Raw genomic sequence first — 26,976 nt, 5'->3', positions numbered from 1 at the left:
GATCGCATCATAGAGAAGATAAGTGTCTTTATAGAGAACACTTGGTCTGTCCAGAGAAGACTGGTTTCCATTGCCTGAGGGGGTCGGAGAGGATTTTTTTCCAGAGTATTATTTCCCTTATTGGCCCAGGGTTTATCTCTGTTTTATTGGCTCTCCCAGGAGATTACATGGCTGTGGGGGTTAAGAAGTGTCCAATCAAGATGCTCCAGCCATCGTTAAGTGAGGGGCAGGCTTGATGGACCAGCTGGACTTTTCCTGCCGGTCATTTTCATATGAATGGCATACACCATGTGATGTGAGGTATATCTTGTGATAAAGTTCATTTCACAACCATTGCTAGCGATATGGATCAAATAAATCATTAGGGGAAAAATCGGTTGCGTTGCGCCTCCCGTTTAACAGGACGCAAAGCAACTAGCGCCTGGGCGCGGTGCCGCCAACGCCTCCCGTGAAATTCAGCAGGAGGTTAGCGGTGGCACTAACTGTTAGCACCCCGCGGTGTTGCGCCGCCGGCGATGACGTCATCGCCTTGTGCAGCACCCCGCTCGCACCCCACTATGTCCAACGGAGTCAGGGGGGCCTACCTGCGGCCGGGACAGCGCTAATTAAAGGCGAGGTGCCGGGCGGCCATTTTTGTTGCTGGCCGCCTGCCAGCACCTGCCCCCGTTGATGTCCCCGGCCTCCTCTGCAACCCCCCCCACGGGGTGCCAGCTGCGCTCCGTCAGCCCGGCACTTCTCGAGTGCCGTGCACTTTTGCCGGCACTCTGATCCGTGGTGGCCCAGCTGGGCCCCGAGTCGCGCTGTGCAAGCCCCTCCCCTTTAAGAAGGGGAGGAAGGCCTGCAGTACCGCGGCGCGACGTGCCGCAGCGGGTGGTGCTGTGGCATGTCGCGCCGCGTTATTCCCTCGCAGCGCCCCAAGAGGGAGGCGGGGCGCTTCTAGTAGCGCCCCACTTCCCTCTTGGAGCACTACCAATGAATTTCGGCCGCGGGGGCGCTAATTTTTCAGGGCGTTAAAAGTAGTGCCCCGGCAAAGTTAGCGCCCCAGAGGGGACGCGACTCAATTTTTCCCCCTTAATTTTTAAAAATGGGTATGTGGTTCTGCACAATATTCCTGATGAGGAATATGTACAGGAGGTGCTGCTTCGCAGTAATGGCTAAAATGAATATCGGCATAGTCGCTTGAATAATTTATCAGTACAGGTAATCGCTATGGATTAAAAAAAATCCGTGTTCATTTATGCTGCAATCGTCAACATTCGTGAAATGTTAGGAGTGAGATTTATGACTGAAAAGAGGGAGACTGATTCGGTGTTTATTTTGAAGAACACTAAATGCACCAATATCGGTAATGACCAGATTGAGCGAGGTTTGGCAGTTCTGTTATTTCCTTGAATGAAAATGAAGAGAGAACCGAAGCTCATGCCAAATGCAAAATAAGTGCTCCATTCATCTGCCAATCTAAACTGATTCAATAATAGGATGCATTCATCTGTTCCCAGACGTGCGCTTTTATCGCAGAGGCTGCCTGGCAGGAAGAGCAGGGATTAGACTGTCATTACTGAAATGCAAACAAAAAAATGCAGGACCATGAATAGATTAGTCCTGTACTGCACCTCAATGTGGTTATCACAAGCAGGCCACAATCCAAAATTAATTTGGGGGCAGTAGGAGGTAGGTTCAAAATAGAAAAGGAAATGTATGGAGAAACAGACAAGACAGTGTCAGATTCTCAATATTCTTCTATTAAACTATGAGGTAAATTTGTTGGAAAATGCCTCAAAATGGTTTATAGATATCATCAGTTATTGGCACTCGATATTGGTGCACCAACAGGACACTGAGCATCAGAGTGTCGATATGCTGACATTGAAAGGGGGAGATTTTTACCCTACTAACTCAGCAGAAATCTGGCGGGTGGGCAGTTAAAATCACCCTGGCTCTTGCCTGTCCGAATGCCACCATGATCGCAACATTTGCAATTTCAACCTGCTATCCTGAGCAGGCAGCAAGGACACCCGCCCGGAGCCAACGGGGTCCTTCTTTACCTGTGCAAGTTGCGGCCCGATGACATCGTTGAGACCCGACTGTAATTTTAACTAAGGCCTGAGCGGGGAATCCACCTGGAGTTAAAATCGGGGCCCAGTGTTTCTGTGCCCACACATGACACTATTAGTGCACTGACACGTGACAGGCCTGTTAGTGTGCTCACATATGACATTGAACATTAGAACATTGGTAGTGTTTTAACATGTGACCTGTCAGTGCTGAGATCAAGGGGGACAGCAGCAGCGGCGGTGGCAGTGCAGACTTGGGAGGAGCGGCGAGGCGATGGCAGCGATATAAAGAGAGCCCGAGGCGCAGGTAGGCCCCACAGCAGCAGCAGCGGCGGCAGTGCGGACCTGGGAGGAGCGGCGAGGGTGATATAAAGAGAGCCCCAGGCGCAGGTAGGCCCCACAGCAGCAGCAGTGCGGACCTGGGAGGAGCGGCGAGGCGGCGGCGGTGGCACCAACTCAGCACCGGCAGAATTTTCAAAGAGTGACGTCAGAAGTCAAAAGTGACGTCGGCATAAGGGAAGAGAGCTGATTGAGGTCAGTGTCGGGAGCGGAGAGTGCGGCGGTACAAGGTTTACCAATCTCACAGATCGGCGGCGGCGTTCCGGAGTCACGTCACGATTCAAAAAGTGACGCAGGCAAGAGGAAGTAGCTGATTGGGTGAGTACGGGCAGGTGAGTATTTATACTACTCTATAGTTTGACAGTTAAGATTAATAGTTTATAAAATTTAGAAGATCTTAATTTTTGTGGTTATAGTTTCTAAGGTCCCTGTTGTGTATCGGGGAGTGCTAGTAACCAAGGGCACTTGAGTATATCACTTAATTGTAGTGTAATTAGTGGTATTGATTTGATTTAAATTAATTAAAGGTTAAGTCATCGCAGCACAGCTCGGCCCCGTGGCATGCTCCTTCTGCACGATGTGGGAAATCAGGGACACTTCCTGTGTCCCTGACGGCCATGTGTGCAGGAAGCGTATCCAGCTGCAGCTACTGACAGATCGCATTGCGGCGCTGGAGCTGCGAATGGATACATACTGGAGCATTTGCGATACTGAGGACATCACATTTAATCAGTTGGTCACACTGCAGGTAAAGGCTCCACAGGCAAGAAGGGAATGGGTGACTGCCAGGCAGAGTAGTAGGTGCAGGCAGGGGGTCCCCTGTGGCCATCCCCCTCTCAAACAGATATACCAATTTGGATATTGTTGAGGGAGATGGCTTATCGGGGGAAGGCAGCAGCAGCCAACTTCCTGCCACCGTGGGTGGTACTGCTGCACAGGACGGGAGGAAAAAGAGCGGGAGAGCTATAGTGATAGGGGATTCTATTGTAAGGGGAATAGATAGGTGTTTCTGCAGCCGCAAACGAGATTCCAGGATGGTATGTTGCCTCCCTGGTGCAAGGGTCAAGGATGTCTTGGAGCGGCTGCAGGGCATTCTGGAGGGGGAGGGTGAACAGCCAGCTGTCGTGGTGCATATAGGTACCAACGATATAGGAACAAACCGGGATGAGGTCCTAAAAGCTGAATATAGGGAGTTAGGAGGTAAATTAAAAAATAGGACCTCAAAGGTAGTAATCTCAGGATTGTTACCAGTGCCACGTGCTAGTCAGAGTAGAAATAGGAGGATATTTTAGATGAATACGTAGCTAGAGGAATGGTGCAAGGGGGAGGGGTTCAAAATTCCTGCGACATGGGAACCGGTTCTGGGGGAGGTGGGACGAGTACAAACTGGACGGTTTGCACCTGGGCAGGACCGGGACCGATGTCCTAGGGGGAGTGTTTGCAAGTGCTGTTGGGGAGGGTTTAAACTAAAATGGCAGGGGGTTGGGAACCTGTGCAGGGAGACATAGGAAAGGGAAGCAAGGATAGAAGCAAAAGACAGGAAGGAGAAAAGCAAAAGTGGCAGTCAGAGAAATCAAGGGTTTAAATCAAACATGGCCACAGTAAATAATAATTTTAAAAGGTCTAAGAGTGTTAAAAAAACATGCCTGAAGGCTTTGTGTCTTAATGCGAGGAGCATTTGTAATAAGGTGAATGAATTAGCTGCGCAAACAGATGTAAACGGATATGATATAATTGGGATTATGGAGACATGGCTCCAGGGTGACCAAGGCTGGGAATTCAACATCCAGGGGTAATCAATATTCAGGAAAGACAGGCAAAAAGGAAAAGGAGGTAGGGTAGCATTGCTTGTTAAAGAGGAGATTAACACAATAGTAAGGAAGGATATTAGCTCTGATGATGTGGAATCTGTATGGGTAGAGCTGAGAAATACCAAGGGGCAGAAAACGTTAGTGGCAGTTGTATACAGAACCCCAAACAGTAATGCTGAGGTTGGGGATGGCATTAAACGGGAAATTAGAGAAGCGTGCAATAAGGGCACAGCAGTTATCATGGGTGACTTTAATCTACATATAGATTGGGCTAACCAAATTAGTAACAATACTGTGGAGGAGGAATTCCTGGAGTGTATACGGGATGGTTTCCTGGACCAATATGTCGAGGAACCAACTAGAGATCAGGCCATCTTAGACTGGGTATTATGTAATGAGAAAGGATTAATTAGCAATCTTGTTGTGCGATGCCCCTTGAGGGGGAGCGATTATAATATGATCGAATTCTTCATTAAGATGGAGTGTGAAGTATTTGACTCAGAGACTAGGGTCCTTAATTTAAATAAAGGAAACTACGATGGTGTGAGGCACGAGTTGGCTAGGATGGATTGGAGAACATTACTTAAAGGGTTGACAGTGGATAGGCAATAGCAAACATTTAAAGATTGCATGGATGAACTACAGAATTTGTTCATCCCTGTTTGGCATAAAAATAAAACAAAGAAGGTGACTCAACCGTGGCAAACAAGGGAAATTAGGGATAGCATAAGATCCAAGGAGAGGACATATAAATTGGCCAGAAAAAGCAGCAAATCTGAGGATTGGGAGCAGTTTAGGATTCAGCAAAGGAGGACAAAGAGATTAATTAAGAGGGGGAAAATAGAGTATGAGAGTAAGCTTACAGGGAACATAAAAACTGACTGTAAAAGCTTCTATAGATATGTGAAGAGAAAAAGATTGGTGAAGGCAAGTGTAGGTCACTTGCAGTCAGAATCAGGGGAATTTATAATGGGGAACAAAGAAATGACAGACCAATTAAATACATACTTTGGTTCTGTCTTCACAAAGGAGGACACAAATAACCTCCCAGAGATGTCGGGGAACATAGGGTCTAATGAGAGGGAGGAACTGAATGAAATCAGTATTTGTAGGGAAATGGTGTTAGGGAAATTGATGGGATTGAAGGCCGATAAATCCCCAGGGCCTGATAACCTACATCCTATGGTACTTAAGGAAGTGGCCCAAGAAATAGTAGATGCATTGCTGGTCATCTTCCAAAATTCTATAGACTCTGGAACAGTTCCCATGGATTGGAGAGTAGCTAATATAACCCCACTATTCAAAAAAGGTGGTAGAGAGAAAACGGGGAATTATAGATCAGTAAGCCTGACATTGGTAGTGGGGGAAATGCTAGAGTCCATTATAAAAGATGTAATAGCAGAGCACTTGGAAAACAGTGACAGGATCAGAAAGTCAACATGGATCTACAAAAGGTAAATCGTGCTTGACTAATCTACTGGAATATTTTGAGGATGTAACTGGTAGAATATATAAGGGAGAACCAGTGGATGTGGTGTATTTGGACTTTCAGAAGGCTTTCGATAAGGTCCTGCATAAGAGATTAGCATGTAAAGTTAAAGCACATGGGATTGGGGGTAAGGTACTGACTTGGACAGAGAACTGGTTGGCAGACAGGAAGCAAAGAGTTGGAATAAACGGGTCTTTTTCCGAGTGGCAGGCAGTGACTAGTGGGGTACCGCAGGGATCGGTGCTAGGACCCCAGCTATTCACTATATATATATTAATGATCTAGACGAGGGAACTAGATGTAATATCTCCAAATTTGCAGATGACACAAAGCTGGGTGGGCGTGTGTGCTGTGAGGAGGATGCCGAGAAACTCCAGTATGATTTGGACAGGTTGGGTGATTAGGCAGATGCATGGCAGATGCTGTATAATGTGGATAAATGCGAGGTTATCCACTTTGGTGGCAAAATCAGGAAGGCATATTATCATCTGAACAGCAATAGATTGGGAGAAGGGGAAGTGCAACAAGACCTGGGTGTCCTTGTGCACCAGTTGCTGAAGGTAAGCATGCAGGTGCAGCAGGCGGTTAAGAAGGCAAATGGTATGTTGGCCTTCGTAGCGAGAGGATTCGAGTACAGGAGCAAGTATGTCTTTCTGCAGTTGTACAGGGCCTTGGTGAGACCACATCTTGAGTATTGTGTGCAGTTTTGGTCGCCTTATCTGAGGATGTTCTTGCTATGGAGGGAGTGCAGCGAAGATTCACCAGACTGATACCTGGGATGGCAGGAATGACGTATGAGGAGAGATTGGGTCGATTGGGCTTATATTTGCTGGAGTTTAGAAGAATGAGAGGGGATCTCATTGAAACTTATAAAATTCTAACAGGACTAGACAGACTAGATGCAGGAAGGATGTTTCCGATGGCGGGGGAGTCCAGAACCAGGGGTCACAGTCTAAAGATAAGGGGTACGCCATTTAGGACAGAGATGAGGAGGAATTTCTTCACCCAGAGAGTGGTGAACCTGAGGAATTCTCTACCACAGAAGGCAGCTGAGGCCAATTCATTAAATATATTCAAGAAAGAGTTAGAATTATTTCTTAAGGCTAAAGGGATCAAGGGATATGGGGAGAAAGCAGGGACAGGGTACTGAATTTGGATGATCAGCCATGATCTCATTAAATGGCAGAGCAGGCTCGAGGGGCCGAATGGCCTACTCCTGCTCCTATCTATGTTTCTATGAAAATCCAGGCCCTATTGCCCTATGGTAGGCCCAATGACAGCTATTTATCAATTTTCTGCAGCAGATTAAATTCCTAGAGAGCACCGCATGCCAGTCACTGGGAGAGTCCAAACGACCACTTCAATTGGTCCAGTAAAATTTACAATCAGTTTATAGGATTGTCCCCTGCCCGATTTTGGCCACACAGTCTGGTTTTGATTTATTTCTAGACAGCCAAAGTCCAATTTTTCCACTTAAATCTGTGTCTCATGTTGTGGAGACATTAATTAATGACGCAAGTAAAGTTCTCTGAGTTTTCATCATTAACAAGCAAACATAAAAATGAAAACCATGACCCCCACCTTCCCTGGCCAAGGCCTAGTTCTGCACCATCAAGATTGGCCGAAAACGGCAACTCGCATTTCTTGGGCGCTCTTCACATGCAGGAAGACACAGCAATGGACTCAGGGATAAAGTGCCGCATGATGATTAAAGGACTGCCCTTTTAGTCACGAGGCAATTTGGAGTCTGCAGCACTTTAAGTTGACACAAGCAACACAAAATTGCTCCAATGCTGAAAATAGCATGCAGGTCTGAGGTATTAGATTGGCGTGGGATTTGAGTATCTCATCAAGCTGGTCCCATTCCAGCGATGAAGTGATTTCCCCAAATCGATAAAGCCTGTTGCACATTATCTGATGTCAAGCTACCTTTGAAAGTCTCTTGTAAACCAATTTTACTAAGTGTTTGTCTGCAACTCAACCTGCCCTTGAAAACCGTGGAATCTATTACATTTTAATGGATTGGGGGGCATGAAAATAAGAATTCAGAGAAAAATCCTAATTTATTGATTGCAAGCTACAATTCTTGAAATCAACAAAACAGCCAGCACTTAAAATATGAAAAAAAGGAAATGCTCCAAACCTTTAAAATAAAAGATCATTGCAATATATTTTTAAAAATCAATTTTGAATCTGAATGCCTATACAGGAGAGCTCACGGGAGACCTACAAACGTCATACTTGTGAGCCTTTGACTTATACTTGTCAGTTCATCAGGACAAAAAATATATAAAAATCTCTGTGATATGTGATCTTAGGGCATGGAGCAAGAGGAGGCAGAGGCAAGGAAGTGCTGCAGAACAACTGTTATTGAGTGACCCTGAAGTTTGTGCAGAAAGTAAGTGACTGTTTCGGCTTGTATTCCTGTGCGTAGAGATGGTTGAGCGGCGATCTGATTGAGGTGTTTAAAATGTTAAAAGGGTTCCATAGGGTAGATACAGGGAAGCTATTCCCGCTGGTGGGGGAAATCAAGAACGAGGGGACACAATCTGAAAATTAGAGCCAGACCATTTAGGAGGTAAATCAGGTAGCAGAAGGGTACAGCAATCTGTAATTCTCTCCACTAAAAGGTTGTGGACACTGAGACAACTGGAACTTTCAAGATCGATAGATTTGTTATGGAAGGGTATCAAGGGATATGGAGCAAAGGCAGGTAAATGGAGTTGCGGTGTAGATCAGCTATGATCTAATTGAATGGCGGAACAGGCTCGAGTGTGAATGGCTTAGTCCTGTTCCTTATGTTCTTATGCATAAAACTGCAGCTGGCTGAATGTTTATTATAAAGTACTTTCAAGGTATAAGTTACTGAAGTCTGCCCTGGAATATTTCTGCTCTTCCTGTTTCTCAAGTTCAATCCTTAATACTGTTTGTCTGCTTCTTTGGCAGGTTAGGATGGCAGCAACAACAGGAGGGAGGCAAAGGGCTCTGTAGTTTGATGAAGTGAGTATGGAAATGCTGTTGTAGGCTGCGGAGAGGCAGTGCCACAGGGAGCTGGACGCAATAAACGCCGGCTGTCCTATCCAATGCACATGGATGCGGTGCCAAGGGAAGTTCACTGACTTTGTCAGCAGGAGCAGATTGGGCATTGGCAGGCTATCCTTCTCAACAAGGAAAAAGTTCTTGTTTTCACACCACTATACAGTCTACCCCCCTCGACCTCTCCTCTGCACAGGTTCTGAAAGTCTCTAAATTTTCTTTCACCACTACTGATTCTCACTGAACAATGCCTCCTCATCTGCACGGAACACCTTTCTCTCTTACCAGCCCTTCCTTCTTCATTGTCAATTCTCAGTAAGTTATAACCCTCATCTCTATTTGATTTCTCACAGGAGAAGGGAGGCTATCAACGGAAGGCAGCGCCTGGCAATGGGAGGAGGTTGACCTCCATAATGGTCCTCACCCCCTTCGAGGCCAGCTTCATTAAAGGACATCAAATCCTGGGCATTGTGGGATATGGAGATGGAGAAGTGCTAGTCCCAGAAAGAGGTTTGCATCCCAAGGCTCTTTTCAAAACGCTGCAGTATAATATCCTATCAGCAGACGTGACACAATTGTTGCAGGAATACCAGAAACAAGTACAATGTTAGCCTATACCACATTGGTATGACCATTCCTAGCATCTAGGTAGACACCCTATCCTGTCTGTCTTTGAAGAATTCCCTCAGGCTTCCACAGCTGATGCTTCCTGGGAATCACCTCACACCAGCCCCTGGAGAAGTAACAATAGACCTAGCACTTACCCTGCCCATTCACCAGCTTAGGCACATCCCTGGAAGGGTTAGCTCGACAGCAGGAGGGCAGGACAAGTGGTGAGTCATTGAGCATGGGTAAGCAGGAGCAGGTGGAGGAGGAAGAGCAGGGATCCCCTCACCAGAGGGGTGAGGTCACCTCTCTCTCCAGCATGTTGAGGTCAGGGAACCAGATCTTTGTGGTGCAGGTTTTAAGAGAATATTTTCTGAGTGCAACCAGTTTTTGGGGTCATTGAGGGAAATGCCCAGAAATTTCCAATAAATGGCAGCTAGTATGGCTTTCTCCACATTTACAAAGAGTTCGTAGCATGTAGTGGGACCATCTGGGTTCTGTGCTTAAGCAGATTACACTGCATTCCTCGCACCATGTTCTAGATACTCTGTTTAGCCACCTCTCCCAGTCTCCTGTCAGTGGGAGTTCATTTAGAAGGAATACTATGATAGTTAGCCATGCACCTATGGCGCCATAGGTAAGAGGGAAGCACCATGGTGACAAAAAGTAGACAGTTATGCACGCACCGTACCAATCACTATTTGAACTTGATCACTATTCTATTTGTGCTTTTTACTGTAAATAAACAGAGAAATAAAGTGTGGGTGTGTACACTGAAGGTTTGGGAGTCGGAGGCACAAAGGTTTGACTGCGAAGATTCTCTATTCATTGTAAGATGGAGGTATTGGATGGAAAGGCAGAAGGAAGATTCCTGCCCTTTGATAGTGAAGCAATTGATGGAGGCTGTGGAGTGGGCGTGTTGAATATCTTCAGCAACTGCGAAGGGGGCTTATGGTTGTTGTTCCTCTTCTGCCTCCAAAGAAGTCATCTAACAAAATGGGTGGACCACTGCACCAAACACGGCTTCCATCAGTGCGGGAAAGAGTTACAGGATTCTGCAACGATTTCTGAAGCTGCAATTGTGGTTCAGTGGTAGCACTCTCAGCTCTGATTCAGAAGGTTTTGGGTTCATGTCCCAGTCCAGGGACTTGAGCATATAATCTAGTCTGACTAGGGGGAGTGTTGCTAATGCTCTGGGGGAGGGTTTAAACTAAAATGGCAGGGGGTTGGGAACCTGAGCAGGGAGACAGAGGAAAGGGAAACAAGGATAAAAGCAAAAGACAGGAAGGAGAAAAACAAAAGTGGCAGGCAGAGAAATCAAGGGTTTAAATCAAACATGGCCACAGTAAATAATAATTCTAAAATATCTAAGAGCGTTAAAAAAACAAGCCTGAAGGCTTTGTGTGTTAATGCGAGGAGCATTTGTAATAAGGTGGATGAATTGGCTGCGCAAATAGAGGTCGTCGTCATACGTGTCTTCACACTGTTCCCTTTGGGGAACTGTATGAAGTGGTGGAAGGATTTCTGGCCGCGATTAACGTAATAAGGTGGATGAATTAGCTGCGCAAATAGAGGTAAACAAATATGATATGATTGGGATTACGGAAACATGGCTCCAGGGTGGCCAAGGTTGGGAACTCAACAACCAGGGGTATTCAATATTCAGGAAAGATAGGCAAAAAGGAAAAGGAGGTGGGGTAGCATTGCTGGTTAAAGAGGGGATTAACACAATTGAAAGGAAGGATATTAGCTCTGATGATGTGGAATCTGTATGGCTAGAACTGAGAAATACCAAGGGGCAGAAAACGTTAGTGGGAGTGGTATATAGATCTCCAAACAGTAATGGGGAGGTCGGGGATGGCATTAAACGGGAAATTAGAGAAGCGTGCAATAAGGGCACAGCAGTTATCATGGGTGACTTTAATCTACATATAGATTGGGCTAACCAAATTAGTAACAATACTGTGGAGGAGGAATTCCTGGAGTGTATACGGGATGGTTTCCTGTACCAATATGTCGAGGAACCAACTAGAGATCAGGCCATCTTAGACTGGGTATTATGTAATGAGAAAGGATTAATTAGCAATCTTGTTGTGCGAGGCCCCTTGGGTCAGAGCGATCATAATATGATAGAATTCTTCATTAAGATGGAGAGTGAAATAGTTGACCTAGGGTCCTGAAATCAAAGAAAGGAGACTACAATGGTATGAGGTGCGAGTTGGGTAGGATTGATTGGGGAATGTCACTCAAAGGGTTGACAGTGGATGGGCAATGGCAAACATTCAAAGATCGCATGGATGAACTACAGAATTTGTTCATCCCAGTTTGGCATAAAAATAAAACAAAAAAGGTGACTCAACCGTGGCTAACAAAGGAAATTAGGGATAGCATAAGATCCAAGGAGAGGACATATAAATTGGCCAGAAAAAGCAGTAAAACTGAGGATTTGGAGCAGTTTAGGATTCAACAAAGGAGGACAAAGGGATTAATTAAGAGGGGGAAAATAGAGTATGAGAGTAAGGTTGCAGGGAACATAAAAACTGACTGTAAAAGCTTTTATAGATATGTGAAGAGAAAAAGATTGGTGAAGTCAAGCGTAGGTCCCTTGCAGTCAGAATCAGGGGAATTTATAATGGGGAACAAAGAAATGACAGACCAATTAAATACATACTTTGGTTCTGTCTTCACAAAGGAGGACACAAATAACCTCCCAAAGATGTTGGGGAACATAGGGTTTAATGAAAGGGAGGAACTGATAGAAATCAGTATTTGCAGTGAAATGGTGTTAGGGAAATTGATGGGATTGAGGGCCGATAAATCCCCAGGGCCTGATAATCTACATCCTAGGGTACTTAAGGAAGTGGCCCTAGAAATAGTAGATGCATTGCTGGTCATCTTCCAAAATTCGATAGACTCTGGAACAGTACCCATGGATTGGCGGGTGGTTACTGTTACCCCACTGTTCAAAAAGGGTGGTAGAGAGAAAATGGGGAATAACAGACCGGTAAGCCTGACATCAGTAGTGGGGAAAACGCTAGAGTCCATTATAAAGGATGGAATAGCAGAGCACTTGGAAAAAAAGTGACCGGATCGGACAAAGTCAACATGGATTTACAAAAGGTAAATCGTGCTCGACTAATCTACTGGAATTTTTTTGAGGATGTAACTGGTAAAATAGATAAGGGAGAACCAGTGGATGTGGTGTATTTGGATTTTCAAAAGGCTTTCGATAAGGTCCCGCATAAGAGATTAGCGTGTAAAATTAAGGCACATGGGATTGGGGGCAAGGTATTGACTTGGATAGAGAACTGGTTGGCAGACAGAAAGCAGAGAGTTGGAATAAACGGCCTAACGCATTACTGGCACCCGGCTACCGACCATAGAGCACATATACCAGAAACGCTGTCTACGGAGGTCACGGTCCATCATCAAAGACCCTACCCACCCCAGCCACAGTCTGTTCGCCCTCCTGCCATCTGGGAGATGCTACAGATGCATTCGCACCCGTACGACCAGATTTAGGAACAGCTTCTTTCCCAGGGCTGTCATCCTACTGAACTCCACACATAAACTCTAAAGCCTGCACATCTGCCAATGCACTTTATTATGGTTATGTTTATGTTAATATACTACAAGCCAAATGTATGTTGAATGTTTAAATGTCTTAATCCAAATGTACACTCTCGGGAGCCGCAAGCCTACATTTCGTTGTACTGCACTTGTGCACTAACAATGACAATAAAAGTTGATTTGATTTGATTTGATTTTTCCGAGTGGCAGGCAGTGACTAGTGGGGTACCGCAGGGGTTGGTCCTTGGACCCCAGCTATTCACAATATATATTAATGAAAGGGAGGAACTAGATGTAATATCTCCAAGTTTGCAGACGACACAAAGCTGGGTGGGCGTGTGTGCTGTGAGGAGGATGCCGAGAAACTCCAGTATGATTTGGACAGGTTGGGTGATTGGGCAGAAGCATGGCAGATGCAATATAACGTGGATAAATGCGAGGTTATCCACTTTGGTGTCAAAAACAGGAAGGCAGATTATTATCTGAATGGCAATAGATTGGGAGAAGGGGAAGTGCAATGAGACCTGGGCGTCCTTGTGCACCAGTCGCTGAAAGTAAGCATGCAGGTGCAGCAGGCGGTTAAGAAGGCAAATGGTATGTTGGCCTTCGTAGTGAGAGGGTTTGAGTACAGGAACAAGGATGTCTTGCTGCAGTTGTACAGGGCCTTGGTGAGACCACACCTTGGCCTAGAAATTCGGTAGGCTTAGCGCCGCATTTGAGGCGCTAGAGGGCCTAGCGCCGGAGTTATGGCCAGTTGAGAAATTCCCTGGGGCCCTAAATCGGCGTTGCACCGGTAGCGCTGCGCCGGCACCGATGACGTCATCGGTGTGCGCAGCGTCCCGGTTGCCGTGGTAACCCGGCCCCAAGCCGAAATTCAGTTGCGCCCGCCTCGCCCGTGGCAGGCGCAACTAAGACTCTGGCAACAGAGTCTTCCCCCAGTGTGCGCCGGCGCATAAAGGTGGAGCGGCGGCCGGCCGCGTTCCCGGCGGCCGCCTGCCCGCACCTCCCTTCCCGGACTCCTGCATTCCCCCCCCCCGCGGCCCTGATCAGCGTCTGATGCGAGCCCGGCACTTCCCCGAGGTGCCGGGCTCAGATGTCGGGTCAATCCGCCGGACAGTTGTCGGCTGCAGGCAGCTCCTCCTTAACAGGAGGAGGAGGCCTGCAGTTTCCCCGCCTGCCGCACCGCATCGGGTGCCGCAGCGGGGGATTAGCGCCGGGAAACCCAAGTTCACGCCCGTTTTGAGGCGCTAAAGGAGGGTTTTAGCGCCCGCCGCCCCCGAATTTTCGTCGCGCGCTGCCGCATTACTGCTGGCGCAAACTTTCTGGCGCTACAGCCCTGGCAAGACCAGAACCCAATTTCTAGGCCCTTGAGTATTGTGTGCAGTTTTGGTTGCCTTATCTGAGGAAGGATGTTCTTGCCATGGAGGGAGTGCAGCGAAGATTCACCAGGCTGATACCTGGGATGGCAGGAATGACGTATGAGGAGAGATTGGGTTGATTGGGCTTGTACTCGCTGGAGTTTAGAAGAATGAGAGGGGATCTCATGGACACTTATAAAATTCTAACAGGACTAGACAGACTAGATGCTGGAAGGATGTTCCCGATGGTCGGGGAGTCCAGAACCAGGGGTCACAGTCTAAGGATAAGGGATAAGCCATTTAGGACAGAGATGAGGAGGAATTTCTTCACCCAGAGATTGGTGAACCTGTGGAATTCTCTATCAAAGAAGGCAGTAGAGGCCAATTCATTAAATATATTCAAGAAGGAGTTGGATATATTTCTTAAGGCTAAAGGGATCAAGGGATATGGAGAGAAGGCAAGAACAGGGTACTGAATTTGGATGATCAGCCATGATCTCATTGAATGGCGGAGCAGGCTCGAGGGGCCGAATGGCCTACTCTTGCTCCTATCTTCTATGTTTCTATGACACTTCAGTGCAGTACTGAGGGAGCGCTGCACTGTTGGAGGTGCCGTCTTTCGGATGTGACCTTAAAACAAGGCCCTGTCTGCCCTCTCAGTTGGACGTAAGATCCCAGGGCACTATTTTATAGAAGAACAGGGGAGTTCACCTCGTGTTTTGGTCAATCAACATCACTAGAACAGATGGTCATTATCACATTGCGTTTGTGGGAGCTTGCTGTGCGTAAATTGGCTGCCGCGTTTACTATATTACAACAGTTACTACATTTGAAAAATACTTTGTTGTCTGTAAAGCACGTTGGGATGTCAAGGCACTATATAAGTACAAGTTCTTTCTTTGGAACCTAACTTTTTATACAGAAGAAAAGAAATAAAGATCTTTGTCGACAGGAACAGGCTGATTCTTTGAGACGGGCCGCGCGTCAATGGCAGTTCTGGAAGCTGTAGGAGCTAGGTTATTTTGGGAACCGTTTTCCACTGAACTTGACCCAGTTCTAGAGCAGGAAATCTGACTGCACAGGTCTCTGGCACTCACTTGCTTGCCTGCAAGTTACCTTGGTTCATCCTCTTCAAGTGCATTCAGGTGTAACCACCTGAAAAGTCATACAGGAAATTCAGCTGCAGTGTTATTCAGAAGCAAAACTGGGGGAAATGAATTAATGTCCATTTTTCCTATACACAGTGCACATTTATCAGGTACTATTTAGATGCGAAACCCAGGAAAATGACTCTTGGGCCGCGAATTTGCCGGCGCTCAGAGGGTGGGTTTGGAGGCAGGTCAGAGGTTAAAGTTGTTATGATTGACAGCAGGTAGGAAACCCGCTGTCAACCCGCCTCCACGCGAGTCTGTCAGCGGAGAACTGACCCAACACCAAGTAGCGGGGGATACAATTGATCTCATTAAATGGCTTGTGAAGAGCCAATTTAATACTATTTTGAGGCTTCCTTCCATTTTTACCTTCTCCCCCACGGGTTACCTGCTGCTCAGGGAACACGCCAGCGCAACTTGGCGTGAGTTGAGTCTGCTCTGATGTTTCTGATCTGCAGAAGTGGTGTAAAGGATGCCATGTTGCAGATGGTCAGTTTCAGTGCGCAGAAACTGTTGTTACTACATTTGTAATACATATAGAGATTTCTTTAGCTTGCAAGCGTTTAGAGGCAACTTTAAGTCCAGTGCAACCTCATTGGAACAACCTCTCTCACCACTGACAGGTCGTTTCTGCAATCTCACTTGCAGCTGCCATCTATTGCAGCAACAGCAGTGCCCTTGAAAAAAATCCACGATCAGCCCTAACACCAATATCACCAGGCACACCAACAACATCACCAACCTTCTCCGCAATCACCTCATGCTGCACTGGACACACGGCATCAGCCCCTGACAACATTGCTGCCTGGGAGGCCAGCGATGGCATCACCTTGGCCAGATTTATTTCACTTGATGCTGTAAACCATGGCTGCCACTTGATGCGCCAGGTTGACACCATCCCACACCAGCACCGTGAAGCATCCCTTTAATGTCCAAGCCATTCCATGCACACACATCACTATAGCGGGGGGGGGGGGGGTGGGGGGAGGGAAGTTATGTCTCAGCATTCACTGGAACTCAGTAAGACACTTCTCAAGGTGCACTCAGATCTGCCCAATAAGGGGCAGTGTTGGAAAAATAGATTTCACTGTATGAGAACACATTACCAGAAACTTCACATGGACATTGACTAAACCTCTCAAGTGCCTACCCTTGTGTGTTGTTAGTTGGTATGCTTGCAGTAGGATGAGGGTGAGTATGAAGGGTGGCTAGTGAGATGGAGAAATGATAATGTAGATAGAGAGGGATGGGTGGAGGTGCAAGGTAAGTTGGTGTGAGTAAGGATGTGAAGGAGAATGGTATGAAAGGTAGAGTGATGAGGGTGTGTTGAGTGCCACAGCACGGTAAGCTTGAGTGTGGCTTTGCAGTAACATTACGTGATCCACTGAGATCGTTGAAAGGTTGGCGCCACTGCATCCAGGGACCCCTGGCGACATCCCTGCTTTTCAACTCCTGTGCAATGTGCAACCAGGCTGCATTGTTGTCCTGGTGAGGTCTCTTCCGCCCTTGGAAGGGAAGAGAACCTCCCTGCGTGCTGTGACTCCCATCATCAGTATATGGAGGGAGTCACTGGAGAGCCTGGGTGCAAGCGTCCATCTTTGTGCAGTGCTTGTCAGTGTTTGCAGCACCTCAATGCTGTCAAACACTGACAGAACAACTGTCAAACTCAATGTGGCCATGGTCCCTTTAAGGAAACCAGCTGATGACGCCTCATTAGACCCGCTTCCTGTTAATTGGCTGTGAAGCCCGCTTGGTGGGCTTAACAAGGCCAATCGAGGTAAAATCCCTTTGACAGAGCAGCTGCAGCCACGATCGTGACTAGAACCCAAAAACCAGTTCTCCCACCACCATCCCGCCTCCGCTGGGAAATTCGCCGCCCTGATGTCTGTCGTACACTCCTCTTTGGGATACAGTGATTACTATCAAAAAGTATTAATCAATTATCCACCCAGCCCCAAAAGTAATTAGAAATTAATATTTTGTTGAACATACTATGGGAACAGTGTGATGCAAATAGCCTGGTAGCCTGGAACAGTGCCACAAATCTTATTGAATCAAGATGTAACCATTGGCACAATAAGTCACATGAAATAATTGAACATCTTTTAGACAGTAATTTGGATTCAGAGTTGAACATCCAAACTAGCAGCCATTAATGTTATTACCTTTTAAACACCACTGGAAGGGGCATCACTATCCGAGGATGTGTTCCGTAGCATCAGCAGCAACTCCTAAAGGCCTATAATGCTTACAAAGCATGCAATGCTCAACCATCTGTGGCACTGCGTTCAGATGATACGGATACAGAGCCTCAATAATCTGCTTTTCCAACCAGTAATGTTTGTTTTGTTTTGCCAACTGAAAGGGTGACTGCATTCCAAAGATTCAAATAGTCAATAATGCCTCTCTTGAAATTTGAGGCGACCAGTCAGCCAGCTTAGCTCATTGGAGAATATTTTCCACGGTGGCATAATGCCATACTGGATTCAATCATTGGAGGAATGTAGGAAAGCTACGTGAAAAAAGCTTATATAAAAACAGGCCTGTCTAGTAGGTGCAGGATTTGGCTGCAGTAATGAACTCTTGAGTTAAAGCCAAGTGTCATTCATACACCTTGTACAGGGTAAGAATAGTCAGCCTCAGCAGTTTTATCTAGGAAAGAAAAAAACTGGCCAGTGGACTCAAGCTTATCTTCTGATGGATTGACTAAGGAAAGTGATGATGGGCTCGATTTTGCCAGTGTGGGCGGGCTGGGGCGTGTCAGGTGTTTTTAGAGTCCTGAACCTGACTCCAGTGTGATGTGGGGAAAAAGAGTGAGTGATTTTCCCCTAATTGAGCAATTGATTTCCAGCATGTGGGAACCCCTGACCCAATTAGTCCTTCCATCCTGAAAGTCACCTTTGATGACATCATCAGTGCTGCTGGATTTAAGGCCTACAAGCAGCCTTGCTTCTTCTGGAGACTGGAAATGCTTTGGACATTGTATGAAAGACTTCAATTACTGACCATGTCCACCAGCAAGCAAAAGTGTGCACCTCGATTTGATGAGCCCTCCCTCCAAGCTCTGGTGGAGGGAACAAGATCGCATGCGCAGTTACACTGGCTTGATCCTTGGAGAAATTGATGTGATTGTGTGCGATGGCAAAAAGGGCATTGGTTACCTGCGTGATGCAAGTGTGTGCGGCCGCCTGGGAGATGCCGCTGATGTCTGCTGCTGATCCCTGGAATGAGCCTGAAGCTAAAAAGTTGAGTGCGGTGGTGACTTTGACGGCCACTGGTAAGGAGTGTCCACCTGGTCCTCTGGGCTCCAGGTCTTGCTGTAGCATTGCGCAGATGTCACCCACTACCTCTCGCGAAAGTCTGAGCCTCCTTTGGCACTGCTGCTCAGTCATGTTGAGGTAACTGATCCTCTGTCTGTAGGCCCTGTTTTGGGGGTATCTCCTGCGCTGACGTGCTTCCATGGGCTGGCGCCTTCTGGCCTGTGCAGCTTCAGGTGGGTGAGCAGCAGCTTGAAGCTCCTGCTGTTGCTTCTGCAGTTGGTGCTGCTGTTGTTCAGGGTTCTGCTGCTGCCGCGGCTGGACTTCGTCCGAATCTGATGTCCAGGAGGAAAGGAAATAAATAGTTCCCATTCTTCGGGTAAATACTTCAGTTGAGGAAGCGCTCAGTCAAGGTGGGGAGAGGGGTTTCCCAGGAGGTCACACTGGAGATGGGCGTCAGGCTCCAAACTTCCAGAACAATGAGTATGCCTGCTAAAAGTTCCCTCTGATGACACTCATTTCCAATGCGGTGGGTGGCTCTGAGTCAGGTATGTCAAACACAAAGTCAATCCCCAAACCTGATGTTGCGAAGCAAGTATCTTCAATGGGTTTACTGAAGCAACCAAAATCTTAACTTTGAAAACTAGAATATTAAGTACTTTTTAAAATGAATGCAAAAATAACAGTTGTATCAATAATTTCCTTCCCCTCCACCTCTCAATGCTTCAATTTACAAATAAAACAATGTTGAGGAATCTGGCAGAGGAGTCACTGAATCTAACACTGCAAGTTACTGATTTACTATGAGTCAATATGGGCATTCATTAGTACTTCAGTAAACTTGTAATTTCAGGTATGTTAAATTCATTCAGCTGCCTTGATCAGTAACTTTCCCAAGTCAGTTTCTCCAACTACATTATCACCATTCACTGTTTAATAATAAGTAGCAGACATAGTTGGTTACTTGCATACTTTTGCAACTGTTTCAATTTCAAGATGCTCTGAAGGAATGATTGCTTTAAATAAGCAACAGCAAAAGGTTGGCTCTACTTGACAAACCAGTGAGAGACAAACTGCACTGATGTCCTGGTTTAGTCAGTAGCTGTCAGCCGTGGCGCAGTGGGTAGCACTCCCGCCTGAATTAGAAGGTTGTAGGTTCAAGTCCCACTTCAGAGACTTGAGCACATAATGCAGCCTGACACTTCAGTGCAGTGCTGAGCGAGTGCAGCACCGTCGGAGGTGCCGTCTTTCAGATGAGACTTTAAACCGAGGCCCATCTGCCCTCTAAGGTGGATGTAAAAGATGGTGTGGAGATGCCGGAGTTGGACTGGGGTGGACAAATGTAAGAAGTCACACGACACCAGGTTATAGTCCAACAGCTTTATTTGAAATCACAAGCTTTCGGAGCGTTGCTCCTTCTTCAGGTGAAGTGGAGAAATGCATAAAGACACAGCTTATATAGTCAGAGAATCATGTCAGATGTTTACAGGTAACCTTTCCAACTGCCATTTATCACACCTCGGCAGAGAGATAATCACAGCAGTCAAAGGTGTGAATGGTGTCCAAACAGGTCAGTCAGGGAAACATTACATCAAAGAACAATGAGGTGGGGTCACAAGGGGTCAAATATTGCAGATGCTGGGGTCTGTATGAAAAACAAAAAAAGACAAAAAACATTTTTTTTTTTTTTTGGCTGGAAATCACAGCAGGTCCGGCCGCATCTGTGTAGAGAGAACAAGCCAATGTCGACTCGAGTCTGGATGACCCTGCATCAGGTGGGGTTACATGTAGCGTGACATGAACCCAAGATCTCGGTTAAGGCCGTCCTCATGGGTGCGGAACTTGGCTATCAGTTTCTGCTCGATGCGGCCGGACCTGCTGTGATTTCCAGCCAAAAAAAAAAAAAAAAAAATGTTTTTTGTCTGTTTTTTTGTTTTTCATACAGACCCCAGCATCTGCAATATTTGACCCCTTGTGACCCCACCTCATTGTTCTTTGATGTAATGTTTCCCTGACTGACCTGTTTGGACACCATTCACACCTTTGACTGCTGTGATTATCTCTCTGCCGAGGTGTGATAAATGGCAGTTGGAAAGGTTACCTGTAAACATCTGACATGATTCTCTGACTATATAAGCTGTGTCTTTATGCATTTCTCCACTTCACCTGAAGAAGGAGCAGCGCTCCGAAAGCTTGTGATTTCAAATAAAGCTGTTGGACTATAACCTGGTGTCGTGTGACTTCTTACAGATGTAAAAGATCCCATGGCACTATTTGAAGAAGAGCAAATTAGGTCCCCCCAGTGTCCTGGCCAATATATATCTCTTAACCAGTATCACTAAAACATATTATCTGGTCATCATCTCATTGCTGCTTGTGGGCATGTGCTGTGTGCAAATTTGCTGCCGCATTTCCCTACATTACAACAGTGACGAGTGTGATGTTGATCCGAGTTATACCACTGGAATTGTAGGCAGACGCTTCCAATGCACTGTGCCATCAAACTACCTGACTAAACGTCTTGTCTGCCCTTTTCATGTTCGCATGTAAATGCTGAGTGAAGAGCAATCTTGAACAACAACAATTTACATTTATACAGAACATTTAACGTAGCAAAACGTCCCAAGGCACTTAACAAAAGTGATATCAATAAAAACATTTTAGACACAGAGCCACAAAAGGAGATATCAGGACAGATGATGAGGTAGGTTTTAAGGAGCATCTTAAAGGAGGAAAGAGAAGTAGAGAGAGAAAGAGAGGTTTAGGGAGGGAATTCCAGAGCTTAGGGTCTCGGCAGCTGACAGCACAGCCGCCAATGGTGGAGCGATTAAAATCAGGGATGCGCAAGAGGCCAGAATTGAAGGAGGGCAGAAATCTCAAAGGCATGTAGGGCTGGAGCAGGTTAGAGATAGGGAGGGGACGAGGCCATAGAGGATTTGAAAACAAGGATGAGGATTTTAAAATTGAGGTCTGATGCGACCGAGAGCATGTGTAGGTCAATGAGCACAGGGGTGATGGGTGAATGAGGCTGATGCAGACATTTTAATTAGCAAAAAAATCATCATCCAAAACTGACTTTCTATTTACTTGTAAGGGGACCAGAGACTGATTGACCATCATCAGGAAACCTATTCCAGCAATCAACAGTGTCAATAAAATATACCGCAGGGAACTATACTGCTCTTTAAAGCAATGTTTTCAAACATTTCTCTGTGGGGCCGCTGCAGACCTCCTGGGATCACCTGGCAGATTCCAGTTTGAAAACCTGCGTTTAAAGGTGGCTCATGGTCAGGCTTGGTTTCAGTTGCGGAAAATAGAAAATTTCTGACTGTAAAATATAACAGAGCAGCTTCTGAATTCAATCTATGTGCCGGGGGGGAGGGGGGGGGGCTGTGAATTTGACACAGACGTTTGAAGATTTTAAACACTGCTAAGGCCACCATGATGGAATGCGGAAAGTGAACTGCTGCATTTACAGAGCTATATTTTCCTCTTTTGTTTGAAAAAAAGCTTTAAATGCCCTTTATTCATGCTAATCTGTGACTTGCTAACAAAATCTGCACGAGAATATGAGTTATTTAGTGGTTCCAAAAAACAGCCAATCTCAACACACCCATAAGACTGGTCCTTTAACGCTTCTCAAGGGGCTGGCGAATCATTTAATTGGCATAAATGCCAGAAACATCATCACTGAAGCTGTGATGCATGAGATTGGTGGAAAATGGTTCCAAAAAGATTGAAGAAAATGTGCAATTTAGTAATCAGGCCCTGGGCACACTGATGGAGTGAACCAATCAGATTCATGGTGAAATAGGGTGGCCTCAAATATCCTAAGGTAGCAACAAGCATGGCAATTTGTCACTGGATGTGTGAACATGGTGATAACTCAGAGGACTTTACAAGAGGTCCAGGACAAGTTGCATGCCATTAAAGAGCACAAAGGTAAAGCACGAATGTTACCGTAAAGTAGGTCAGGACATTTATGGGAAGTTATCTAAATGATATATGCTAACACTGCTGCACTGACACGGTTTAGAAATGTTAACAAGGATGTCGCAAGTAAGGTAGAAGAGATGAAAATATCATGGAGACACAAGTTAAATTATACATGCCAGCATGGTAAAGAGAAGGTACTGCCGGAAGGACTTTCCACGCACAAGCATTGGTGTTGAAAGTGTAGCAGTAATGAGGATTGCTAAGGCTCCAGCATCTACAATATCTTTATTGATTTGTAATGAGGATGTTATTAGGTCTACCTTCATGTGTTGGCTGGTGTGGCCTCAGGCCCATGTTGGGTAGTCACTTGACAACAGACATTTGAGAGTGGTATGGCTTGGTTGAACAAGCAATTGCCCACACTAGCCTACTATTGAGCATGTTAGCAACACCACTGCCATTTGTACTGGTGATTTTATTTTCATGGGCCATAGGCAAAATTGTCTCAAGGTTGTTTGAGGCTTTGGCGTAAAAATTTCAACGTGCAGTCATGACCAGTTTCAGGTCACGGGGTAAAGTTACAGGATGCCATGAGCGAGGGATTCCAAATCACATGGATACCCCCAGTCCTGTGCTCACACAGAGCAATGGGCATCAGGACTCTGTGGCATATGTGGAGTAGCACAGGAGCAGGTGGTTGGCACTTATATCACCAGTTGGCTATGGAGGCACCCAACAGGGTTATTCCCAGAATTAAGAGGCTCGTCCAGTATTAGTGCACATGCACAAGCAGCAATGACAGGGTCTCGGTTTAACATCTCATCAGAAAGATGGCACCTCGGAAGTTCACAATACAAGGAGCAAACGTTTGAGCAAAACGCAATAAACGTGTATACCACAAGCACTGAAAAAAAAATTGTCATTCAATTTTAATATATCCTGCAGTCTGTCATTTCACTGGGTAGAAACCATCCAAAATGTGAAAAGGCAAATTGACTAGCTTCTGTGATAGCCCCCGCCAGCTTCTGAAAGATCTAACATGACAAATTGAGAACAGTGGTGAATTTCCCTGCATCTGATGTTCTCAGGATGTACAAACAGCAAATGAGATGAATGACCAGATAACCTATTTCTGGGTGTGCTGGTTGAGGAAGGTACATTGGCCACGACACTGGGAGAACTCCCTTGATCTTCTTCAAATAGTGTCATGGGATCGTTTACTTTCACCTCACTTGGCAGACTGGGCCTTAGTTTAATGTCTCATCCGAAACATAGAACCTCCGACAGTTCAGCACTCAACAGCAACAACAACAACAACTTGTATTTATATAGCGCCTTTAACGTAGTAAAACATCCCAAGGTGCTTCACAGGAGTATTATAAGAAAAAAAATTGACACCGAGTACATAAGACATTAGGGCAGGTGACCAAAAGCTTGGTCAAAGAGGTAGGTTTTAAGGAGCGTCTTAAAGGAGGAAAGAGAGGTAGCGAGGTGGAGAGGTTTAGGCAGGGAATTCCAGAGCTTAGGGCCCAGTCAGCAGAAGGCACGGCCACCGATGGTTGAGTGATTATAATCAGGGATGCTCAAGAGGACAGAATTAGAGGAGCGCAGGTATCCCGGAGGGTTTTGGAGCTGAAGGAGATTACAGAGATAGGGAGGGCGAGGTCATGGAGGGATTTGAAAACAAGGATGAGAATTGTGAAATCGAGGCGCTGCTTAACCGGGAGCCACTATAGGTCAGCGAGCACAGGGACTTGGTGTGAGTTAGGGCACAGGCAGCCGAGTTTTGGATGACCTCAAGTTTACGTAGGGTAGAATGTGGGAGGCCAGCCAGCAATGATTTGGAATAGTCAAGTCTGGAGGTAACAAAGGCATGGATGAGGGTTTCAGCAGCAGATGAGCTCAGGCAGGGTCGGAGATGGGCATAGGCCATCTTAGTTATGCTGCGGATATGTGATCGGAAGCTCATTTCAGGGTCAAATATGACACCAAGGTTGCGAACAGTCTGGTTCAGCCTCAGACAGATGCTAGGGAGAGGGATGGAGTCGGTGGCTAGGGAACGGAGTTTGTAGCAGAGCCCGAAGACAATGGCTTCGGTCTTCCCAATATTTAATTGGAGAAAATTTCTGCTCATCCAGTACTGGATGTTGGACAAGCAGTGTGTCAATTTAGAGACCGTAGAGCGAAATGGTGGTGAGGTAGAGCTGGGTGTTGTCAACGTACATGTGGAAACTGATGCTGTGTTTTTGGATGATGTCGCCAAGGGGCAGCATGTAGATGAGAAATAGGATGGGGCCAAGGATAGACCCTTGGGGGACCCCAGAGGTAACGATACGGGAGTGGGAAGAGAAGCCATTGCAAGTGATTTTCTGGTTACGATTAGATAGATAAGAATGGAAACAGGCAAGTGCAGTCCCACCCAGCTGGACGATGGTGTAGAGGCGTTGGAGGAGTATGGAGTGGTCAACCGTGTCAAAGGCTGCAGACAGGTTGAGAAGGACAAGGAGAGATAGTTTACCTTTGTCACATTTGTGACTTTGATGAGAGCCGTTTCGGTACTGTGGCAAGAGCGGAAACCTGATTGGAGGGATTCAAACATGGAGTTCCGGGAAAGATGTACACGGATTTGGGAGGCAACAACACGTTCAAGGACTTTGGAGAGGAAAGGGAGGTTGGAGATGGGGCGGTAGTTTGCAAGGACGGAGAGGTCATGGGTTGTTTTTTTGAGAGGGGTGATGATGGCAGTTGTGAAAGAGAGGGGGACAGTACCTGAACAGAGCGAACCGTTAACACTCCTTCAATACCATAGTGAAGTGTCAGCCTAGATTATGTGCTCATGTCTGTAATGGGGCTTGTAGACTCAGCCGTCTGACCAGGAGATGAGAGCGCTACCAACTGAATTAAGTTGACACCTTGGTACTAGCTAACAGATAGTTGACTATCTATCCCCTTAAGGCATTCATGGCTCAAGTGGCACACATCAGTCACGGAACCCGTGATGAATCTGTGTCTCCACATGTGCTGCTTCTCCATCATATCTAAGTGTTGCCGATAGCTGTCTGAAGAAGTACCTGTTGTGTTCCTATATCCTCTGCACCCCCAGGCTGCCATCTCCTCCTGCTCTACTGATACTCACCATTACCATTGGCCTCCACAGTTATGCTCTTGAGTAGAAAACTCCTCTCTGCTTTAATTTCTTTCACAGCTGAGCTGATAACTAGCAATCTTCTCTATCTTTAAACTCACTCACCCCAGGTATTGAAAAAGGGGTAAAATAATTATTTCTTAAATTTCATTGCAACTGCGGAATGCTGCACACGTTTCTCGTTAATGACCTTACCAGTTCCTTCCTCTTCGCTAACCTTTTTTACTCTACTCTTAGCGAGTCAAGGAATATCAGAGTAGGGCTAAACATGAACAAATGGCCTGCTAGCACTTTCTCCTGAGTTTTACACACATCAATCTTTTCTCCAGAATTAGTGATGTGCAAAATGTGGCACAAAGTTCCTGTGTTTGATCACAGAAGCAACTGAGTTTTAACAGTGTGTCAACGGGACTGTTTTAGCTTGAATGATTGACATAAGGAACATTTAGGGTTGATAATGAGAACCTGTTTTCCAATATCCTCAAAAGCTACACAGGTTTTAAAATGGGAATGAATGCTGTTTTGCAATGCAGGTCACATTTCACCAAGATTAGTATGAGGAAGTGATGGAAAATTAAGCACAGATTTTTAATTAGGGTTTATGATTGCAGTAATTCTATAAGAACATTCGACACCAGTGTGATATTTCCACGGTGAAATCTAAAGTTGACCACAATCTCTCAATCCTCCTTGGATATGGAAGTGGTGCCGGAGGACTGGAGGATTGGAAATGTTACGGCCCTGTTCAAAAAAGTGGAGAGGGATAAACCTGGTAACTACAGGCTAATCAGTCTAATTTATTGGTTGGAAAACTACTAGAGACCATTGTCAAGGACAAAATTAATTCTCACTTGGAGAAGCATAGGCTAATAAGGGACAGCCAGCACTGAGTTGTTAAAGGTAAATTGTGTCTGATTAACCTGATTGAGTTCTTTGAATGATTGAGTTCTTTGAAAGGTTGCGGAAGGTAGTGCAGTAGATGTTGTATATATGGATTTTCAAAAAGCATTTGATAAAGTGTCACATTACAGACTTACTCGGAAAATAGAAGCAAATGGTATTAAGGGACGGTGCTAACTTGGGTATGTAATTAGCTAAGGGATCAGAGGCAGAAAGTAGTGGTGAACGGATATTTTTCTGACTGAAGAGAAGTATGCAGTGGGGTCCCCCAGGAGACGGTATTATGACCATTGCTTTTCTTGTTATATGCAAGTAACCTGAACT

General features: G+C 45.9%; 1 protein-coding gene across 7 annotated transcripts in view; it reads right to left on the bottom strand.

The window, feature by feature from the left end:
• The window catches only part of srrm3 (serine/arginine repetitive matrix 3), a 389,856-nt gene that overhangs the window by 301,932 nt on the left and 60,948 nt on the right, over positions 1-26,976 (bottom strand). The gene's annotated exons all lie outside the window — the stretch shown is intronic.

This window comes from Somniosus microcephalus, chromosome 22 (genome assembly GCF_052327205.1).
Source record: "Somniosus microcephalus isolate GS21.2 chromosome 22, FLI_Smic_1.0, whole genome shotgun sequence".
Classification (NCBI taxonomy): Eukaryota; Metazoa; Chordata; class Chondrichthyes; order Squaliformes; family Somniosidae; genus Somniosus; species Somniosus microcephalus.
Note: the sequence above shows the minus strand (reverse complement) of the source record. Positions and strands in the feature narration are given on the sequence as shown.